We start from the raw sequence: 20,142 nt of genomic DNA on the forward strand, positions 1-20,142 counted from the left end.
ATCGTCTGTCATGGAGGCTGTGGGATTATACTGGGGAGATTGGTGGTAGGGAATGTGCACTGGTGGAGGGATGGGTGTTCGATCACTATATGACTAAAACTCAAACATGAAAGCTTGTAAATTGTATCACAGTGATTCAATAAAAAAATTTTAAAAAATAAAAAAAAGAATTCTTTCTGATGAATGGATTTGTGTAAACCAAAAGGGAGGGCACTTTCTACATTTTATAACAGTTCTTTGTCTAAACTTGGATTCACAGGCTGATACACCAAAAAAAATATGCTGACGTGGGCTGCAGGCAAATCTTGGTAGGTAGTCAGTGTGGACTTGGTTTTAAAAGAAGAAATTCAACAGGAAAAGCATAAATCCATTATGATTTTTAGGGTTAGTTATCCAGCCCCTTACCCACAATGGAAAACATGGAAAACGCCAAATAGCCTAAAATTCTACCCACAACTAGAAAAGAACAGGATAGAGAAAATGTGGTTTGTGCATATGGAAGGATTTAAGAGTTGTTTAAATTTAACAACTCAATACGATTTAATAGTGGGATGTGGCTGCCAAAAACGCTTCTGTGATGGTTGTTGTGTTACAAAACATATCTAGAAAAAGAGATGTGATGATAACAGCTCTGGTGTTTGTTTTGGAAGCGACCCACTGAAGGGGATATCAACAGATTAAAGTTTGTCCAGAAGAAAGCAACAATTATGGTGAGGGGACAGAGAACCTGTCATAGAGAAAACAATTAAAGAAACTGGTTATATTTAGCCAGTCAAGAATCTGCGGGGAATATGGAGGAGGAGGAGGGTTTAAGAATTTAAAGGCTGTTTCATAGAATGTAGTCAATGAATGGAAGCCATAAAAGAAAATACCAAACAGAGTTAAACCTTAGGAAAACTTCTCTTTGGAGGTATGCATAGGTGAAAGCAATTTCCTTTAGGTAAAGAATTCTCAATCCAGGAACTTTACAGCAGAAATAGTAAGGTCATTTGTCAAGGAAATGATCAAGAAATAGATGATAATACCTGAAAAACTATGACTTTTGTAACTACTTTATTTATTCTGGTTTGGGGTCCATACATAGCTGTGTTCAGGGTTTGGTCCTAGCTCTGTGGTCGAGGACCAATACAGGTTCAAGGGACCATATGTGGTTCTGGGGACTGGAGCATGGTTGGTTACTTGAAAGACAAGTGCCTTAACCCCCTGTACTGCTTCTTCAGCCCCTATGATTACTTTAACACCTGTGTTCCTTATTTTTTTTAATGTAGGAGTACTTCTATCTATTCAGTCATTGATTAAGTTGATTGAATTGGGCATGAACTACATATTACTTTTAAAATTATTTTTATTTCTAAATTTTAATTGAATATCCATAATATAGACCATTTACAATGCTGTTCATAATTTTTAGTCATACAATGATCCAGCACCCATCCCTACACCAGTGTACATTTCCCATCACCAATGTCCCCTGTTTCCTACCACCATCTAATATCCCCCATCCCCCCACCCCCAGCCTCCCTCTATGGGAGGCACTTTCCTTCTTGCTCTCTCCCTCTCTCTCTCTCTCTCTCCCTCTCTCTCTCTCCTCTTCCTTTTGTGCATTATTGTTTGCAGTACAGGTGCTAAGATGTCATGGTTTTATTCAGGGCATTTGGTACTTTTATCAGAATGGTAAGGCTGGAGTAGCTCTTCAATTGGGTGGCCGCTTTGGGGTACGAATGTGACTTCTGAGGCTTCTATAAGTACAGGGAGCTGGGGGGAGGTAGCCCTTCCCAACTCAAAGAAAGCCTGGAGATTTCAGTCAGAAAACCTGCATACCCGAATTTTCAGCAAATTATATCTTGGTGAGGTCCATCCTGAGATGGTGGAGCCAGGCCTGGGGTGTGGAGGTGATTTTGGCTTATGGACGCAAGTGGCTGCCTGGGTCTCTGGTTGATCAGGTCCCTGGCCAACCCACTCCCCCTCCAATTTGCCACAGTCTATTCAGCCATGCGTGGGTCCAGGATTAACTGCAGCTTTTGATCTCTTTCGAGATTTATATATGGGTCTCTGAAGCAAGGCTGGTAGTAGAGTTTACAAGGTGGTACTGGAATTGGTTCATGGGAGTGACTGCCAGTGCTTTCAGGAGGATTGGGAAGTGGGGGGAGGCAGCCCATCCCAACTCTGAGAAAGCCTGGAGATTTCAGTTACAAAACCCGCACACCTGAATTTTCAGCAGATTATATTTTGGTGAGGTCTGTCCTGAGACAGTGGAGTCAGGCCAGGGGTATAGCAGCAATTTTGGATTGTGGAAGCAAGTGGCTGGTGGGGGCTCTGCTTAGGTGGGCACCGGACTAACCCATTCTCCTCCGATTTACCCTGGTCTGTTCAGCCATGCAAGGGTCCGAGATTAACTGCAGCTTTTCATCTCTTTCGAGATTTATGGGTCTCTGAAACCACTTGTATCACTCGTATCATTTGTTATCCCATTGATCTTTGATTTGCTCAAGTGAGCGCCAGTAATGTCTCCATTCTTTCCTATCGTGTGCTAGTGTAGCCCAATGGCATCTGCTGGCTCCAGGAACATGAAGAGCCTCAAACCGTTAGTTCAGGGTTTTGATGAAGAAGTCTGACTATCTAGTAGGTGGGCGGCCACACGTCCTTTTGACGTCCTGTGGAATCTAGTCAGTAACAGCTCTAGTCCAGCAGTCGTCTCTAAATTGCATTATGTGGGGCTGGAGTGATAGCACAGCGGGTAGGGCATTTGCCTTGCACGCGGCCGACCCAGGTTCAGTTCCCAGCATCCCATATGGTCCCCTGAGCACTGCCAGGGGTAATTCCTGAGTTATTGCCAGGTGTGACCCCCCCCCAAAAAAAAATTAAATCGCATTATGTGACCGGCCCATCTGATTTTCGATGCCTTGGCAAATGAGACAGCGTCCCTGATTCTTGATCATCGGCAGAGATCTGAACTTCGGATTCCTTCTGTCACTTGAGTGAAATGTAATATTCCAAGCATCGCTCTTTTGATTCCTCTTTGGGATACCTGAATAGCCTTCTCACCCTGTTTTCGTAGGGCCCAGGTCTCTGAGGCGTATATTAGTGTAGGAAGAATGGTGGAGTCAAAAAGATGTGCCCGGAACCGGAGGTTCTTTGTCCTCTTAACAACTTCTTTGATGCTCTTGAAGGCGTTCCACACTGCCCTCTTCCTCCTATGCAATTCTAGCTCCAAGTCGTTCCTCATGTTGTGTACTCAACCCAGGTACACAGAGCTGCTGCATTTGGAGATGTTCATTCCATTGAGAGCGAAAGGAACGACAGGAACGAATCTGTTTCTCATAAACATTGTCTTCGTGAGATTCAGCTGCAGTCCAACCTTTCCACATGGTTGAAGTTGGCCAGCATTTTTGCCGCTTGGCTAATGTTTGGTGTTATTAGAACAATGTCATCGGCAAAGCGAAAGTGGTGTAGTTGCTGACCGTTTTCTTCACTCCCATTTCTTCCCATTACAGTCGTCGCATGACGTTCTCGAGGGTGATGCTGAAGAGTTTCGGTGAAATGATATCACCCCGCCGAACCCCTCTCTTGATGTCAGTGATCACTTCCTTGTACAATGGTGAGATCTTTGTGGCGAATCCATAATACAACTCGCAGAGGATCCTGATGTACTGAGTTTGAATGTGCTGTTTGCTAGGGCTTTGATGACCGCTTCAGTCTCAACAGAATCAAAGGCCTTTTCAGTTACAAAACCTGCACACCTGAATTTTCAGCAGATTATATTTTGGTGAGGTCTTTCCTGAAACGGTGGAGTCAGGACAGGGGTATGGTGGTGATTTTGGATTGTGGAAGCAAGTGGCTGGTGGGGGCTCTGCTCAGGTGGGCACCAGACTAACCCATTCTCCTCCGATTTACCCTGGTCTGTTTAGCCATGCAAGGGTCTGAGATTAACTGCAGCTTTTCATCTCTTTCTAGATTTATGGGTCTCTGAAATAAGCCCAATAAATGAGCTTGTATAGCTGAGTCTGAGGTGATTTGTGGGTGTGGCTCCCACATACCTAACTTTTTTGGTCATTTAATTTCTCGGAGGGCCCGGCAAGCTACCGAGAGTATTCGATATGCCAGACACAGTAACAACAAAGTCTCCAATGGAGACGTTACTGGGCCCGCTCGAGCAAATCGACGATCAACGGGAGGGCCTTTACTTACTTACTTAATTTCTTGGTAAACTTGGGTCCAAGTTGTTGGGTCCCACCAAGACACAGAGGCAATTTTGTGGTATCACGAAGCCTGAAGGCACTATCAAGCTGCTGATGCAATCCCCCCCACCCCCCACAAGTACAAGTTGACCTGCTGGCGGCACCATACCCCCACCTGTGTTCCTTGTACCAGGAAATAATTCAATGAGAAGGAAAGGGAATGCTGAGGAGTTAAGTAATTTTCTTGAAGTTACCTCAAGATCCCCCATAACCTAGATAGCAATAGAAAGCAGATACCAAGATCCAGATCTGAGGCATTCCAAACAGTATTCTGTACTCTTCTACTAGCCCAGAACCCACCCAGAACCCCAAACGCTGCCCCAAAGCAGAACCGAAATAATTTATTTTGTATTGCTTGTTATGAATAACCTGATAAAAATTATTCAAAAAACGTTTCCTTAGAGGAAGTGTGTGAAGATTGTTGTATTTCGCCCTGAAGCCATTAAGCCCTTGTATAAGAGATTACTAACATGTTGTTAGAGGTTGAGCCTTGTGTGTATACATCTATCTATATATTTTTTTTTTCCGAGATTGGTTACCTTCTACTTTAAACCCCCTCAAATGTGGTGTGCCACTCTTGGTACGTCAGTGGTGTAAAGTATGAGATGTTGCGTGACCCTGGTTGCAGCTGCGAGCTCCAGGAATTCTAAAATTTAAGATACATCAGATTCATTCGTGGGTGAGTCTCGTCTGAGCCTGTGGAAAGCAGTTATGAGCATGGTGGCAGTTGAGTTCTGGAGGTTTTCTGCTGCCGGGGCTCTGTTGGGCTGGGGAGGGGAATTCGCCTGCCCCCCTCCAGGTTGCCCTGGATGAGATAGCCTGGCACGGGGTCTAGGGGTATCTCGGCGGCTTGTCGTTCTATATTAATCTCTCCTGAGAGCTTTATTTCTGAGTCTCAAGACCGCTTCTTAAAGCAAAAAATAATTAAATATAAAATTATTTCAAATAACTTCTTAACTTCTATGGAAAATTCTTCTGATGGTTTGTTTTGAGCAAATACAAGTCCCAGCACTGTAGTGCTGTAGCACTCTCCTCTGGTTGTTCATCGATTTGCATCGATTTTGCTTGAGCGGGCCCAGTAAAGGTAAAGGTAAAGGCCCTCCCGTTGATCGTCGATTTGCTCGAGCGGGCCCAGTAACGTCTCCATTGGAGACTTTGTTGTTACTGTGTCTGGCATATCGAATACTCTCGGTAGCTTGCCGGGCTCTCCGAGAGGGGCGGAGGAATCGAACTCGGGCTGGCCGTGTCAGCCGCGTGCGAGGTAAATGCCCTATCGCTGGGCTATCACTCCAGCCACACACAAGTCCCAGAAGAAATATAAATTCAAGCCCTTCGTTTCCATCTGTCTTTTCTCTATTAAATCATATAACCTTATGCATATTTTTTGGGAAACAAAATTTTTGGTGTGTGTTCTCGATGTTATTTGATGAAATCCTCTGGTTTGTGAATATATATGTATATTTATGAATATGTTATATGTCTATTTGTAAACATATATGCATACAATATACATGTGCACATATGATTAACAATTTAGAAGACATTATCTGTCACTTTTTGAATGGATTGGGCAGTACCTGGCTGTGCTCAGGGCTTATTTTTGGCTCTGCATTCAGGATTCATTCCTGGCAGGGCTCGGGGGACCAGATGCGGTGCTGGGAAATGAACCTGACCTCACTTTATGCAAGCCCTACCTGCTGTATTACCCTCCAGCTCAATCAGTTGTTACCTTTTTTTTTTAACCTGCTATAAAAACAAAGTAAGTTCTGTGAAAACTGAGTTTATCTTAAGCTACAGAAAGCTTTCTAAGCAAGCTCTTTGTGTGTGTGAATTCATGTTGAAGATGTGTCACTGAGCTGAAAGAGAGATCTCTCCTAGAGAACACCTTATGCGTTTGGCCTCAAATTACGTAAGTCCTTGTAACAATTGCAAGCATCACCCTTTCTACTCTTGGTCTCTGTCACTGCTCCTCTGATAAATAGTTGATAGCTTATAATCTTTTGTGTTATCTTTTCAGCCCAATGTTTTATACTTCAGTAACTCTGGTTTAGCTCTGGGTTTTGTATTTGCTTGCTTATCCATGGTGACCTTGTTTGAACTTCATTTAGTTTGTTGCTGGATACCAAATCTTTTTTTTTTCTTTTTTTTTTGTAGGAGTACTGCTATTTATTCAGCCACTGTTTAGCTGATTGAATTGTGCATGAACTCCACCTTACTTTTTTTTCCATTTTTTATAATTTTATTTATTGAATAACTGTGAGAGCAGTTACAAAGCTTTTGGGTCTAAGTCTCAGTCATACAATGAAACACCCATACCTTCACCAGTGCCCATTCTCCACAACCAAAAATCCCAGTATACCCCCATCCCACACCCTTCCCCTGCCTGTGGGGCAGATGATTTCCACATTACTCTCTCTCTACTTTGATCACATTCACTATTTCGACACCAGACCCACCATTATTTGAGTTTTTACCCCAACACTCAGATCTGCTGAAAAGGCAACAATAGACAATTTGTGTTCTATTGCTGGTTATGAATAACATATGATGTCGTGTGACTGCAGTAGGGCCATGTGGTTTTGAAATTCTGAAATTTTAACACTTAAATCTGGAGGGATTTCTGCCAAAAGCCACTGGGTTTAGAGATCTGCTCCTGAGTCTCTGGGATCATGGCCATTGAGCAGCTTGATGAGGAGCCAAAGAGGCCGTTCGTGGGCGATGACTTGGGGTCTCACTGGGTGGGGAAGACAGGCCCGGCTCCACCTCCCCCCCATCCCGTGAGACCCAACAAGTTTCGTCACTGCGGGCCCAAGCCTGACTGTCCAATGGCCTCTGGAGGATGACAGCCACCAAGTCGCCAAGAGGGAGCAGGCGGAGGGACAGCACCCATTCCCTCCTGGGGTGGCCCGGCAACAGTAACCTACTGCGTGGTCCGGACACATTTTTGACAAAAGCCGCTGGGTTTCGAGATTTGTTTCTGAGTCTCTGGGATCAAGGCCGTTGAGCAGCTTGATGAGGAGCCAGAGAGGCCGTTCGTGGGTGATGACTTCGGGTCTCGTTGGGGTGGGGAGGACAGGCCCGGCTCCACCCCCCCCCCACCCATCCCGTGAGACCCAACAAATTTCGTCACTGCGGGCCCAAGCCTGACTGTCCAATGGCCTCTGGAGGATGACAGCCACCAAGTCGCCAAGAGGGAGCAGGCGGAGGGACAACACCCTTTCCTCCTTGGGGTGGCCCGGCGACAATAACGTATTGTGGAGTCCGGATGCATTTCTGCCAAACGCCACTGGGTTTTGAGATTTGTTTCTGAGTCTCTGGGATCATGGCCATTAAGCAGCTTGATCAGGAGCCAGAGAGGCCATTTGTGGGCGATGACTTGGGGTCTCGTTGGGGTGGGGAGGACAAGCCCGGCTCCACCCTCATCCCATGAGACCCTGTGTGTCTCGTCACTAGGGGCCCAAATGTGACTATCCAGTGGCCTCAGACGGATGGCAGCCACTGGGCCGCCAGGGGGAATAGGTCAAGGCACGAAACCTATTCCCTCCTGGGTTGGCCCAGCACCGGTAGCCCAGACGCATTTAGCAGAGACCAGACGCATTTCTGCCAAAAGCCTTTGGGTTCTGAGATTCGTTTCTGAGTCTCTGGGATCATGGCCATTAAGCAGTTCAATCAGGAACCAAAGAGGCCTTGCCTCCAATTATATAGCTGAGCCGGAGGTGGTTTGTGGGTGTGTCTCCCACATACCTAACTTTTGGTCGTTTACTTTCTTTGTAAACTTTGCCCCGGGTTTTTGGGGTCTGACCAAAGGCACAGCAGCAATTTGGGGGTATCTGGAAGTCTGAAGGCGCCATGAGGCTGCTGATACACTCTCCTCACAGGTACAGATTGACCTGCTGGCGGCACCATACCCCCAGTGGATACCAAATCTTAGTGACTATTTGACTTCATATATGTTCAGTTTATTGACTTTAGTTAACACTTCCTATTAGATCGTTTGAAAAAGCGTTCCAAAGGAATTCTTACACCAAGGTATATCCCTTCTCTTTCTGTTTTCTTTCAGACCTTTAATGTTCACCCTATCTCCCATTTTCATCCTTCCTTTTGTATTCTATGTGGTTTATTTAGTTTCATCTTTTATTCTCTCTAACTCTTCTCTTCCCCCCACCCCACTATTTTGTTTCTGGGGCAAAGACTGGGGTTACACATTCCCCATCTACCTTTTTTTTTTTTTTGCTGTGGTAGTCTCTGGGGGATGATTAGTAGGTCACAGTGCTCACAACTTGGCTGCAGTGTGGCCAAAATTTCTTGCAGCACTGGGGTAAGACTGAGTTTAGAACTGCCAAGATCAGAGTTGGGACTTGTGGGACACTGGGGATTTGAACTCATGACCATGTACTTGCAAGGCAGGTGCTCTAAGTTCTTGTGCTATTCTTCCATGTTTTTGTTTTTTTTTTCAAACCACCACCATCACCCGAGCCAGAACCATCTTACAATTGTAAGGCCTTTTAATTGCAATTGAAACAAAGCAATTGTGAAACTTCATGCAACTTCTTTTTCTATTCTTGGAACTTAACTGATTTAATTGATTTATAAGTACTTCTGTCATCTCTTCTTCCCTCCTCCCTGGTTTGTGTGAATGTGATATACAGTTCGTTACCAGTTTAAAATTTGAAATCAGGCTCAGGTCAATAATGGCAGAAAGTAGTATTTAATTAGTTTATGCCCAGGAAGATAAGCATCCCTGTTACAAAATCATCTCACATTTATAACATCTAAGAAAGTGTAGGTGACTCAGTGTATTTTCAGGGCATAGTTATGTAATAATAGCTACTCTTGATATTATGGGTGTATTATCAAGGAACTATGTAATATACTTATCTACAGGTATGGAAAAATGTTCTGTTATTGGCTCAGAATTTTTTTCTTCTTTTTTATTTATTTATTTATTGAATCACTGTGGGAAAGGTTACAAAGCTTTCAGGTTTAGGTCTCAGTCATGCAAATATCAAACACATTTCCCTTTACCAATACTTATTTTTTACCATGAAGAACCCCAATAAAACCCCACCCCCCACCCCTCCCAGTCCCTGTGGGGCAGATGAATTCTAGTTAACACTCTATCTGCTTTGATTAGATTCATTGTTTCAATAAAAGATTCACCACTATTATTTAGAGTTTACCCCCCCCCCCCAAATCAGACATGCTGAAAAAGCATTGTGAACTGATTTGCTTTCTACAGCTGGGTTCAAGAATTAAATGTTGGTTTTGGATTTCTGCTATTTTACCTATTGACCCTGGAAGTATTTCTACTGAAAGTCAGATAGTTAAGAAATTGGTTTCTGTGCTCTGGAGTCTTGGCCGTGCTGGAGAGCTGCTCGTGGGGGGCAACTGGTGGCCTCGGTAGGGCATGAAGGGTGGACCGAAACGCCCCCCTTCCCATGAGGTTTTAGTCGCCCCCACTCCCCCGGCTCATACCTGCTGTCCTCAAGGCTCCCATGCGGCCGCCATCTTTCTTTCCAGAGAGGAGAGGGCGACTGGGGCAACACCCTTTCCCCTCCGGACAGACATGATGGCCTGGATTAACGCATAGTCCGTTCACTTTTCTGCTCCAAGCTGCTGGGTTCTGCATTAAGTACTTGTGCTTCTGGGGCCGTGGCCGTGCTGGAGAGCTGCTCGTGGGGGGCAACTGGTGACCTCGTTAGGGCGTGAAGGACGGACTGGAACGCCCCCCTTCCCATGAGGTTTTAGTCGCCCCCACTCCCTCGGCTCATACCTGCTGTCCTCAAGGCTCCCATGCGGCCGCCATCCTTCTTTCCAGAGAGGAGAGGGCGAATGGGGCAACACCCTTTCCCCTCTGGACAGTCATGATGACCTGGATTAACGCATAGTCCATTCACTTTTCTGCTCCAAGCTGCTGGGTTCTGCATTAAGTCCTTGTGTTTCTGGGGCTGTGGCCATGCTCCAAACTTAACTATGATTTTCAGGGAGAAAGGTTGGGTGGTTTACTTCCCATGGATCACTTTGTATATAGAGAGATGTTTTGAGGAAAAGTCCTAGTTCCTGCATACTCGAGCTGTGGTTGTAGAGGCTTCTGGTCACCGGGGTTCCATCTGGGGGAGGCAGGATGCGGTACCTACCCCATCTGGGACTTCCCGATGATCTCGGCTCTTTTTGGAACCTGTTTTTTTTCTTTTTTCCTTTGGGATCTGTGGATCCCGCCCTCCATGTAGTCCTTCTCTTCAGCTGAATGCTGTAAAGATGGCCAGAATTTTTTTTTTGGCTCAGAATTTTTAATACTGTAGAAAAATCTTTCCTTCCCATAATCTAAAAAGTGTAAGGTATGATCCTTAGATCAAAATGAAAAACATTTTTTAAAAAAGCACTAAAGATCTGAATGCTTGGAATTCAAGATCTGAATGCTTGGTTCAATTACTAGTTAACTTCAGGCAAATAAAGTCTCTCTGGGCACCTCACCACTCCCACCTCCCATCACCAAAAATGGATATAATAAACCCTTTTTAAAATATAATACTTTTTGTTTCATAAAGGAGCAGTAATCTACAAAGTTATTGATAGTTGAGTTTCAAACATCACTGTCTGAATCAGTGTCATCCTGTTCATCGATTTCTTTGAGCAGGCACCAGTTACATATTCATTCGTCCTAACCCTGAGATTTTAGCAGGTGCCACATTGGAGGCTCCTTCAGGGTCAGGGGAATGAGATCCACCAATGATATTGGGTTTTGGCATATCGATTACACCACGGGGAGTTTGCCAGACTCTGCCGTGTGGGCAGGATATACTCAGTAGCCTGTTGGGTTCTCCAAGAGTGAGAACTAGACAATAAGAGGCTTCAGACATACGATATTTCTTTTTTCTTCTTTCCCCCTTTTTTATTGATTCACCGTGAGATACAACTACAAAGCTTTCATGTTTGAGCTTTGATCATACAATCATCAAACACCCATCCCTTCACCGGTTCACATTTTCCACCACCAAAATCCCCAGTGTTCCCCCCCACCCACACACACCCATTCCATTTCTTCCCTGCCTGTGTGGAAATTCCCACGATACTCTCTCTACTTTGGTTACATTCAATATTTTGACACCAGTCCCAACACCACTCAAACCTGCCAAAAAAGCAGTGCTAGACGAATTTGTTTTGTATTGCTTGTTATGGATAAAATATAATCTCAAGTGGCTGCTGTTGCAGCCATGCGCTCTAGGAATTCTAGAATTTTAATAATTAGGGTCTGGAGAGGTCTCTGCAGGGAGCTGCTTGGTTCCAAGATTCATGTGTGTGTGTCTCTCGATCATGGCCGTGTGGGAACTTAAGTAGCCGGTGGCCATTTGTGACTGTCATCTCAGAGTCCCATTGGGGTGGGGAGAAGGAAAAGGGCTGGCTTCTTCTCTGTCCCGTGAGGCCTGGTGTTTCCCGCCACTGTCACCATGTACCTGGAGCTTTTGTTGAGTTCTAAAAGATGGCGGCCACCGGGATTCCCAGGGGGCAGGCGGAGGGACAGTACCTGCTCCCATCTGGAGTGGCCCGGCAAAAGTGGCCTATTGCGAAATCTGGAGGCATCTCTGCAGCAAGCTGGTTGGTTCTGAGATTCTTGTATGTGTCTGACATACAATATTTCAACACCAATCTTTAAAAAACACAAAAGGGGGGTTCTGAGTGGTGGTGCAGTGGGTCGGGCTCTTGCCTAGAATGTGACCTACACGGGTTCCAGTCCTGGCATCCCATATAATTTCCCCTGATTTCTGCCAGCACTGCCTGGCGTGGCCCAAAACCAAACTAAAACAAACAAACAACAGAAAGAGAGGAAAGTCTCTTCTCCATGGCATTGCACTAATTCCTGTGACTATTGCCCTTACACTTCCAGCCCCAACCACAGAGGTGTGTTTTCTCCAAGAAAATCACTTGTGATTTTTCCAGTTGAGTCGTTGTATAGTACAAGACATGGATGGAATGAAAATATGAACAGGGCAGTTTTTGCTTCAATGATAAACAAATTAAATGTACTTGATATTTGGTTTCAAGGTAAGTGCTACTAAAGAAACTTGCAGATAAATTAGATGTGGGAGAGATATTTGCAAAAACAAAATTGGAAAACCATTCAGAAGTGTGGTTCGTGGATGTCTGGGACCCAATCAATCCTTAAGCAAAATCTAAAATGTGAAGTTCTTGGATTTCCTTAAGGGGAATGGATTTGAAATGCAAATTTATGTGAGCAACTTGTGGTATTGTGTTCATATTCCCACTGTGCCTCCTTTATTTGGTGTTGGTGTGTGCCCTCGGGAAGTCTGGGGGCTCCATCAGCAATTCTTGGGCTATGGGTTCAAATCAAGGGTCCAAAGATGCAATCCTGCTTGGCCCCTGCAGTGCCAGGGAATACCTGAGCCACCATGTTGTACTGAATACCTCTAAGGCAACACTTGGCAGTACTTGGGGGCTTCCAGGACTGTGCCTAGTGATGCTCAGGCTACCATATGGTTCAGGGAACTGAACTCAGGTTTATTGCATGCTATCCATTTGGGTTGGAGCAATAGCACAGCGGGTAGGGCGTCTGCCTTGCACGCAGCCAACATGGCTGACCCGAGTTCGATTCCTCCGCCCCTCTCGGAGAGCCCTGCAAGCTACCGAGAGTATTCGATATGCCAGACACAGTAACAACAAAGTCTCCAATGGAGACGTTACTGGGCCCGCTCGAGCAAATCGATGATCAACGGGAGGGCCTTTACTTTTACTTACTTATCCATTTGTCCTGACAGCAGGACTGTCTCCAATACCTGCTTTTGAAAAATAATTTTTTTTCCCCACTGCTCTACTCCTTTCTCCTGTGGGAGGGAGGTGATATTCCTCAAGATTATCTTTATACAAAAGGGGCCCCTTCGAGGTCCCACTGGCTATATTTTATTTCTGACTCCCAAACATTTGCCTTCATTTCTGAAAAGTTTGCCAACACAGTATTTCAATTTCTCTCAATTAGCAAATGATTTCAGGACAAGAATTGCTCCTTCTCCGACTCATTTTGTGGGCCTCCAACTTGTCCTTAGGTTTTAGCCTGGTAATCCTTCCTTCTTTTCAGCTCCTTGATGCTCTAAATACTTAGACTAGACAGAAATACTTGATTTTATTGTGCTTTCTAGATACAGCAAGTTTTACAAATTGGAGGTTTGTGGCAACGGTGCACTAAGTAAGTCTCTTGGAGCCATTTTCCCACCAGTGTATGTTCATTTCAAGTCTTGGTGTCACATTTAATTAAGGCGTGTGTACTGTTTCTTCTACATGGTATTTCACACTTAGTAGGAGTGATAGCACAGCGGGTAGGGCGTTCGCCTTACACGCAGCCAACATGGCCGACCCGAGTTCGATTCCTCCTGCCCCTCTTGGAGAGCCCGGCAAGCTACCGAGAGTATTTGATATGCCAGACACAGTAACAACAAAGTCTCCAATGGAGACGTTACTGGGCCCGCTCGAGCAAATCGACGATCAACGGGAGGGCCTTTACCTTTACCTTTACCTAAACTACAGTATAGTGTAAATGTAAGTTTTATATGCACCGAGAAACCAAAAATTAGTGCGCCTTGTTTTATTGTAGTGATCTGGAAACAAACCTGCAATATCTATGAGGTATGATGCTACTTCAATAAACATTATTTTCAGCAGGATGTTTTTTTTTTTTATTACCAGGACCACATTACCTGCTGTAGACTGCGTTGATGCCAAATGCAGAAGCATAAAAGCTCAAACGCTTTTCAAATGTAAAACCGAAACCACTCAGCTCCTTTGTATTATATAAGTCAGTTTAAAACATTCTGAAAGAGCTCAGTTATAGGGGGACATATTGCCCTCAAGTGAGGGAAAATCATTTCATTTCACCTCAAGTTTTTTTTACCTCCCTACATTGTCAACAGTTTGAGAAAGTCAAATTGATATAAAAGCACAAATAGTGTTTCACAGTAAAATGTCACATGATGAGAAAAATGTTCAATAATCTGCACTGACTACTAGAAGATTTAAACATTTGCTATGTAGCCTGTGAAACTGAGGAGCTAAAATTTTAAGTCAACCAATTTTTTTCTTTTGCTTTTTGGGTCACACTCAGCGATGCATAGGGGTTACTTCACTTCTGGCTCATGCACTCTGGAATTACTCCTGGTGGTGCTCAGGGGACCATATGGGATGCTGGGAATTGAACCCGGTCGGTCATGTGCAAGGCAAATGCCCATATCGCTCCAGCCCCTAAGTTAACTAATTTAAATGGTCACATGTGTCCATCACCGGGTGCATTGGCAGTGAAGATTCTCGGGAACATTTCTTCAAGGTGAATTCAGGCTATCTAAGAAGGCTATATTAAATATTTTGTGCATAGCCTTCTCTCCAGAAGCTATGTAGTTTTGGAAATCAAAACAGCAGCACACTACTGATGTAAAACAAATACCACAACCAAATATTAATTAACCCATCAAATATTTACTGAGCTTTTATAAGCTTCTGGATGAATTTGGCCTCACACTAGACACTAAAAAGTATTCTACGTGCCTGATGATGTTTCATTCAACATAATGTTTATTAATTGATAGCAGAGGATTTGCAAACAGTTTTTTACTTTTTAATTTCACTAAAATACAACTTCATTACTTCAACTTCCTTTATGTACACCAGACAGGAATGTTTAATAGTATATAAACCCATCCAATCCCAGCCCTTTGGGAACTCTAAAGCTGTGTGTGGTGGGGTAAGAAACAGAGGTTCTATGGGATGATTATGTCCTGGTACATTAGAGGTCTCAGAATTCCCATAAAGAAAATTTGGTTAATTTTTCTAACCCATTTCTTACCAAATATGAACATGGAACCCCATCTGTACAACCCTTCCTCAAGATATCTGCACATATTAATTCTAAGGAACTTTGGGACTGGGAATTTATGCTAAAGAATTTTACTAAGCATAAATAACAAAAAAAAACTCTGGAGATTCTAATTTTGGGGAGAGTGGCACATTCAGTGGTTCTCAGGACTTTCTCTTGCTTCTGTGCTCAGGGATCACTCCTGGTGGGACTCAGGGGACCATGTGGGGTGCTGGGCTTAAACGCAGATTGGTTACGTTCAAGACAAGCACCCTACCCTCTGTACTATCTTTTTGGTGGCAGATAATCTAGCTTCTTTTCAAAGTGGACATCTTGAGGGGGTATTATTATATTCTCAAGAATCTCTGATCTATTTGAATTATTTAAAATGACTTGATTTTAGGGGGGGCACAGAGATAGTAGAGTTTGCTTTGCATGGGGTCTGCCCTGGCTGGATCCCTGCATTGTGTGCCCCCCTAACTTCAGGGTGCAGCTCTGGAGGCCCGGAGCATCAGCAGCAAGTCCCAGGTAATCCCCAGCATGGCAGGGCTCATGTAGCACTGCATCCTCAGGCCTTGCATTAAACCTAAACTACCTGTCCAGTTGGAGCAGGAAGAGGCTCAGATCTCTGAAGCACCATTTGGGAACCCCTCCACCCCTTAAGATTTTGAGTTGACTTCAGTTACATGTAAGAAATCATTCTAATGCAGGATAGGCTCCTTGATTTCTCTTGAGATTGCCTTGTGTCTTGCACTGATTTAAGAAACAAAAGAGATGGATTAAATTTACCATTTGCCCAAATAAAGGCCAACTAATGGTAGAGTTGGTTACCATACAGTGGGTAAGGCATTTTCCTTGTTCACAGCTAACCCAGGTTTAGTCCAGATAACCACACATGGCCCATCCCCCAATCTCCACCAGGAGTGAGCACAGAGCTCAAAGTAAACCCAGAATATAGCCGGGTGTGCCCTCCACCCTGAAAAACAAACATACGTATATACTTGTTTATCTGTTTACTTGTTTTTTGAGCTTTATCTAGCAGTGCTTAGGGTTTAATTTTGGCTCTGCGCTCCAGGATCACTCCTGGAGATGCTCAGGCAATCATATGCAGTGACAAGATTTGAACCAGGGTTGGTCACATACGAGACAAGCACTTTAACCTCTGGACTATCTCTTTGGCCTCTATGTTTGGATATTATACGAAAAATGTCAAATTAATCCACCCTTAAATTTAATTCCTATATTCCTGTTGTGGGCTGGAGCCATAGCACAGCGGGTAGGGCATTTGCCTTGCACGTGGCAGACCTGGGTTCCATTCCTCCGCCCCTCTCGGAGAGCCCGGAAAGCTACCGAGAGTATCCCGCCCGCATGGCAGAGCCTGGCAAGCTCCCCATGGCGTATTCGATATGCCAGAAGCAGTAACAACAAGTCTCACAATGGAGACATTAGTGGTGCCCGCTGGAGCAAATAGATGAACAATGGGAGGACCGTGCTACAGTGCTATTCCTGTTGTAGATGAATGGTGTTACTTCCGTCAGTCACTCACACTGAAATCTCTGAAGTCGTCTTCCACTTCTTTTTCTCAACCTCTCATCAGCTGCCAGCAAATCAGTCCTGCCAAATCTCTCTGTGCCCTTGTACCACTTCTCAGCTGAAGATTGCAATAGCTGCGGACCTCGATTACCTGCCATCAGTTCCCTTCAATCTTGTTTAAAATAGGAAGAACATATCTAATCTTCCTGAGAGTTCTCAGTTGACTCGCTTCTGCCTACTTTAGCTGTCTCGACTTCATTTACTGAGCCTTCTGCTTTATGAAGCTGTGAATTTATTGAAGGCAAGGGCTCTGCCTCCGTCTCTGTCTCAGCGTTTAATGAAGTTGGTAGCAGGCAACTTGTGTGTGCTGTACATTGTTGAACACTGAACACTGGCAAGGAGCAACAGAGTGGCTAGGAGTGCCACCTTTGGGATCAACTAGCTCTGGGTTTAATTTTGGCCTCCTCTACTACTTATTTAGTTGCTCTGAGCAAGTTTACTTTAATTTAATGGTTCTAAATTCTGCTTGAACATTAAGATTCCAAGGGGTGAGAGCAGGGTACTGCAGGTAAGATATTTGCCTGGCACACAACCAACCTAGATTTGACCTTCAGCACCCTATATGGTCTCCTGAGCTTACCAGGAGCAATTCCTGATTGCAGAGTCAGCAGTAAACCCTGGGAAATTCTGGGTGGCCTTAAAACAGAACAAAACAAAACCACAAAGGTGCTCAGAGAGATAGTACTGCGGTTTAGGCTCCTACCTTGCATGCTGCCAACCCTGGCATTGCAGATGGTCCCAAGCTCAGAGCCAAGAGTAAGCTCTGAGCACCACTAGGTGTGGCAATCATTCACCCAAACAAGTTACACACGGTTATTTTATTTTTAAAGGGCTAGATCCTCTCCCTTCAAGCCAATTAAATCAAAATATATGGAGGGCAGGATTCAAACACCAGAACTTTGAATAAATTCACTCAAAATATTCTTAAATGTAGCCAGGGTTGAGCATCATTCCTCTTAATCTTAATATTTCATCTTCTATTCAGGATCTATTTTAAAAGAGGTTTGAGCACCTGAAATACAACTGAAATTACCATCTACCTAACATATAGTGTGTCCAGTCTTGATGTTAATACACAATTTTAATTTGTAACTTTCCATCTCAATCACTATAGCACCCACCATCCTAGGCTGCTACCCTTTATCTGAAATGGGCCAAGTATTTACACTAATAGTGTTTTTCTCAACTTGATTTGTGTTTGTTTTTGGTACACACTCCGTGGTGCTCAGGGCTTACACTTGTTCTGTGCTCTGAGCTAACTCTTGGTGGTGCTTGGTGGCTCATATGTGGTGCCAGGAATCAAACTCTGGCCTTCTGTGTGCCAGGCAAGAGCCCTGTCCACTGTACTATTGCTTTATCCCCCTACCCTTGCTCTCCATTTGGCCGATAGCATGCCCCTCTCAATCTTTAGTACCAGCAGAAATTATGGCCTTAGGTACTTCCCTTCATTTCCTAGCACAATATGTAAACGCTCATCATCATCATCCTAGCACTTAACTCACTTTAAAAGCACACCATAGCAATTTTATTATTTGCGTTCGTTGCTTCTGCTGGAATTCTCACAGGCAGGGTCAGTTTAGCAGTTTTCCTCCTGAGGTGCAGTGCAAAGTGACAATGTACTAGATGTTCACACGAAGGAGTTGAGAGATCAATGAATTTAATGATTCAGCCTGTCATACCAAAAAAAGGGCAAACTTCTTGACTTTTTGTGTCTCAACTCCACATCAAAATTCTACAAAGCAATTTTAAAAATCTAAAAAGATTGCTCTACTTGTGTTGGGTTCTAGCCACTAAGAAAACTGCAATACCACCTACCTCTGTACTTTAAAAAAAATTGTTTATTTGGGTAAGACTTCCAAGTCCAAGGTTCCTGGAAGCTTACTAAGGCTTAGTCATCAGTCCTCAGGCAATAACAAGTTATTAGTTCAACATTAGCTCAGTTCAACAAGGCTAATCAACTTTTGTGGATGCTTGTAACACATTAAGGGTATATTTTGGCTTGTATTAGTTAATCTTTTGGTCCATTCTGTTGGGAGACCAAATCGAATGTAAGGTTACTAGTGGTGGTGGTGGTGGTGGTGGTGTGTGTGTGGTGGGGGGGGGGGGAATCCGAACTTTCATCTAAGACATGAACTCAGCAAATCGTTGCTGTCTTTGCCTACTAAGGACCTTAGAAATTATCTAGAAACCTCTCTAACATTTTGCTAGAAACAAAAACCCAGACAAGTGTATTTATTGAACATAACTAGCACTTTGCTGTCATAGCACCAGGTTTGAATGATCCTTTTGTTGCTAGTGTTCTACTAACTGTATTCTTGAACAGCAAAATCTTTAAGCTTAGTCTAATCCCTCCTCCTCCTCCTCCTCCTCCTCCTCCTCCTCCTCCTCCTCCTCCCTTTTTTAAAAAAAAAACTTTTGCCCACACCTGATGGTGATCAAAACATACTCTGCTTCTGCACTCCTGGGGATGCTTGGGGAAACCATATGTGGTATCGGGGATCAAATCCTGATTGCCTGTATGCAAGACAAGCCGCTCACCCACTGAAGTATCTCTTCAGCCTCTGTTCTGATGTCTCAAAACTTTCAATTTGTATGTTGCTATCAATTAATCTGAGCTTTCAAGTTACTATATTTCCACTATAAAAACAATAATTTAATCTCAATCCATGAGTTTAACATTCATATCTTTCTCTCTTATGAGGTACATGTCTCACCACTCAATCTTCCATGCCCCCGGATCCACAATCTGTGAGCCTCTTGGTTGGAAGATTATTGGGGTGTGTGTATGTGTGTGTGGTGTGGTGGTGGTGGTGGTGTGTGTGTGTGTGTTGAGATGCAGAGTGCAAGAAAATAGAAACTGAGGTCTCACCAGTTACTAGGGAAGCAAAATGGCTTTTATTGAGAGAAATCTGGAGAAATATGAGGGGTGAGAAAGAGAGATGTGTTCATGAAAGCACACAGGCTTCTCCAGAGGGGAAACAAGCAAAGAATGAATGGCTTTTGAGAGGTTTTATACAATTTCTCCGAATTATCTTTCAAGTTTCAATTTTATCCAACTCGAAGCTCCCACCAGAATGCACAGCCTCATCATATCTGCCTACGTATCATCAAAGACTACCTGAAAGACTACATCTTCCCTAAAACTAATCATCACACCCAGTCTGAAGAAGACAATAGCTCTTTTTAGTTCCCCTAAAGATTCTCTTTTCTGTCTTGTACTGTGGAGTGTCAGTATTGGCTACGTGAGCCACATGAACTGCTTCCATGTAGCTCTTGCTTTTTTAGTTCTTATACCTTTTTGTAATAAAAAAAATAACCTAAAGTGAATCCCCTCTGAGCTGAAGTTTTAAGAATTCTCTTGAAGGCAACCAAGTGTCTAGTTTAGGGAAGGCACAGAGTGGATAAATTGGACTCCAAGGCAGTCTTAATGTCTAGGCACTTGGAAATTACTGTCTT

This window comes from Sorex fumeus, unplaced genomic scaffold (assembly GCF_029834395.1).
Source record: "Sorex fumeus unplaced genomic scaffold, SorFum_2.1 ptg000035l, whole genome shotgun sequence".
Lineage (NCBI taxonomy): Eukaryota > Metazoa > Chordata > Mammalia > Eulipotyphla > Soricidae > Sorex > Sorex fumeus.